The sequence below is a fragment of the Hipposideros armiger genome, unplaced genomic scaffold, assembly GCF_001890085.2.
Source record: "Hipposideros armiger isolate ML-2016 unplaced genomic scaffold, ASM189008v1 scaffold_587, whole genome shotgun sequence".
Classification (NCBI taxonomy): Eukaryota; Metazoa; Chordata; class Mammalia; order Chiroptera; family Hipposideridae; genus Hipposideros; species Hipposideros armiger.
Window position 1 is genome coordinate 798,662 of NW_017731937.1, and position 3,388 is coordinate 802,049.

At 51.4% G+C, this 3,388-nt stretch overlaps 1 pseudogene; it reads right to left on the minus strand.

Moving 5' to 3' along the window:
- Window positions 1-314: 314 nt before the first annotated feature.
- LOC109371709 (ubiquitin carboxyl-terminal hydrolase 11 pseudogene) lies at window positions 315-2,895 on the minus strand (annotated as a pseudogene).
- Window positions 2,896-3,388: the final 493 nt, after the last annotated feature.

Below are 3,388 nucleotides of genomic sequence, written 5' to 3' on the forward strand. Positions count from 1 at the left end.
CCCAGGTTGAGGACAGAGGGAAGGGAACAAGCATAACTAGAGAACAGAGGGAAGGCATGCTCTAGGGGACACACACAGGCAGGGGCACACTGCCGGGAGGACACACGACCTCTTCTTCCCCAGAAAGCAGCAATATGGTGGCGCAGGAGAACAGTAGCCACAACTAACCCTGCATACCTGCCTGGCACGTAACCGTGGCACCAAACACCATTGAGGACAGTCAAAAGGACCGTTGAGAGGGCGGGGTTGAAGAGGGGAAGGAAGACAGTGGAGATTCAGCTTCCATGCCTGTGGTAGGGCCAGGGCCTGCTCAGTTACATCCATGAACTCAGAGTTGGGTGAAGGATGCAGGGGGGGTCAGACAAGCCAGGTTGGGGTTGCCGGCGACAAGCCACATCCTGGTGTTGGTAGAAGAGGACGTAGGCTGCCTTGGATTCAATCTGATTCTCTGTCATAGGCGAGACACTGTGGCATCAAAGTAGGGCCACTGGCCACTGTCCCTGTTGCAGGCGAATGTTGGGTAGTGTCCATGACGCAGGCCCCCATAATGGCTGAACAGCGCGATGAGGCCGTATTTGTACAGCTGTGGGGCTGACTCATTCTGCGGCTTGATGACAAACTCAGAAAAGTCCAGATCCCGCAGAGGAAACTCCTAAGGGTGTCCAGCTTCTCGTGGAAGAAGTTGGTATAGGGAAAGTGTTTCAGGTAGATAATGAGCGTCTCCAGCAGCTTCCACAGGTCCAGCTTCTTGGTGGCCAGCTGGTGCTGCTTGCAGGACAGGCAGAACCTGGGGTTTTCCTTCTCCAGGGTCTCCATAGCGGTGAAGAGCTCAGTGCACTCCCACAGCCACACCGGAGCCTTCTTCCGCACACACCCAGCACAGTCATGCTTCACGTAGCCCTCAGCCTCCATTCACCTCGTTATAGTAACACTTCTTCCCATGTGTAACACTTGGCTCCCATGTGTACGGCTGGGCATGAGTATCCTCGTTAAAGTTCGAGCAGTGGCTGGTCCTGTTGGAGTTCAATGTCTGCAGGGGGAAACAGGTGCTTGCGCCCTGCTCTCTGGGGCCAGTGAGGTGGTCCAGGAGAGTTGTCCACAGGGCCCGGCACCCACCTGCGACTCCAGAGCTGGGCTCAGCCTGCCCTGGCCCAGGGTCCTTGGAGCTGCCCCCAGACACGTGTCCAGGATTGGGGATGCTGTCCTTATTCTCCATGTCTTTCTCATCTCCATCATCTTCGTCATCCGAGCTGGGTCTGGTGACGTAGCATGAGAGGCGGTACAGCAAGATGTGGTAACAGGGAGTCCCAGGAGAGCTGGTCCTAGGGTACCAACACCAGGAGTGAGTGCCCAAAGAGCATCAGACCATAATAGGAGTTACTGTAGTTGCAGGCTGGGGTACACTCCCGCAGGTAGATAGGGAGCACCCTGTCTTCCCTGGAGTTCTCACAGATGTCAGACCTGCCCGACACATCATATATGAAGTTATCATTTTGGTCCAAGATGATTCTCAGAGACTCCTCCAGCTGGTAGATCTTATAGAATCAGTGACTAAAGATATCGGTCACCATCATCCTTTCTGGTGAGACACCAGTGTGTTTGGTCAGAGCCACACATAGATCCAAGATCTTGCCTTTCTTGGAGACAATGAGCCGGTGCCACTCTGGTTTGTGGCAGTGGTCCACGAAGACAAAGAAGACCTCCATGGCCCTCTTGTGGCTGACAGGCAGTGGAACACTGAGGTAGCAGAAGGGATCGAAGGTCACAGACACGTTGCCACAGTCGGGGCAACCAGCGTGGACTTGAATAGGTCGAGGAAAGTGTCTACAATGACAGAATGGTTCCTCCATTTGTGGTTCTGCCTGGCCTCCTGAGCAACCTCATAATCTTGCCACCCAGCGGCATCGCACAACTCCACAGATTCCTTCTTCTTGACAAGATTAAGGTTCTCATGCAGCCCATCTGGGAGGAGCAACAGCAGCTCCTGTGAGTCATGCTGCTGGTAGCCCAGAAGCTGGGATGCAAAGTGACCGACCTTGGTCTTGAACCCTTGGAGCATGGTAGAGTGGTGGTGGTCAGACCTGGCCTGCTTCACAAGGTCCACATAGCCTGTGCCGTCTCACCCTTCATGCCCAGTGGGTTGCAGAAGTTGAGCTCTTCCAGGGAGCGATTTTTGAGGAAGTTCTTGGTGAGTTATGGCACGTTGCTGAGGCACTGCAGACCGAGTTCATGAACACGTGTTGCCCAGATAGGTGCTACCACAGATGCCTGCGCTGGCCCTGGAAGTCCTTCCCTTCTTCGAAACTCTGTTCTCAGAGTGTCTGTGCTCTGGGCCAAGTGCCATCCTTGCTTCCGGTATCCATGATGACCAACTGCCCAGATGTGAGAGCAGCGTCAAGCACTGTGACACATGTGTTGCATAACCTCGCAAAAGAGCCCTGTGCGTTCTTGACCCAGGGTCATGTCTCTGCCTTGGGGCGGACCAGAAACTGCCCTCGAAGGGTGCCCAAAGCTAGGTCAATAGAATTTATTTGGTTGAAATTGAGCAGTGTGGAGTGTGCCCATATCACTGTACTGGACAAACAGCAGTTCTACTGGGTACACTTTGACCTTCTGGGCCGTGCTTTCAATGAGCAGCTGGCCATGCCCGAGACCATACCAGCCAACCAGACAATGTCAAGCAGCTGCAGGGAACAGCACGTAGTCCTCACCTTCCACCAGGCCCTTCTTGGGGCACCAGTTTACCTGGTCTTCAAAGAGCTTAACATTGTTGATGCAGCCAGGGAAGGTGCTAGAATCCCGGGCTCCTCCCTGCACATACACTTCCTACTGATTGTACCAGTGCTGCTCTGCAAGGAACGTGCACTTTGTCCCATCCAGGGAAGAAAGCCTCATTCAGAGGGAAAAACCTCGCCACGTCACAAACTTTGCTCATTCGCAAGTGCCATTTTCTGCTTCACTCTTTTTTTAAACATAGCTGTGCCTGTGACACCTTGAAGTGAAGGTAGCTAGACTTCTAGCAGCTAATTCAATTAGGCAAAATTTTTTGGCAAAGCAAAGACTGTGGGATTTCATGAAGGTTGCTTATGAAGTTGATAAAGAACACCTTGCAAAGTAATTTTCATTAAAATTATATGGAGCTTGGCAATAAGTTGTTAATTTGTGCTCACTAGTTAAGCATGCTCAAAAAGTCTATTCATCAAATATCAATGTTCCTTCCAATGCACATTCTTATTGATAAAATGAAAGAGAGCAAATAGATAAAAATATGTGGTGGTAATGGAGTGGAAATCTACTGAATCAAAAAAAGTCTAAAGAGGAGGAACTGAAAAATCAGACCTTAAAAATATGCTGGAACCCAACTTGTTTGGTTGATGAAGTATTGATA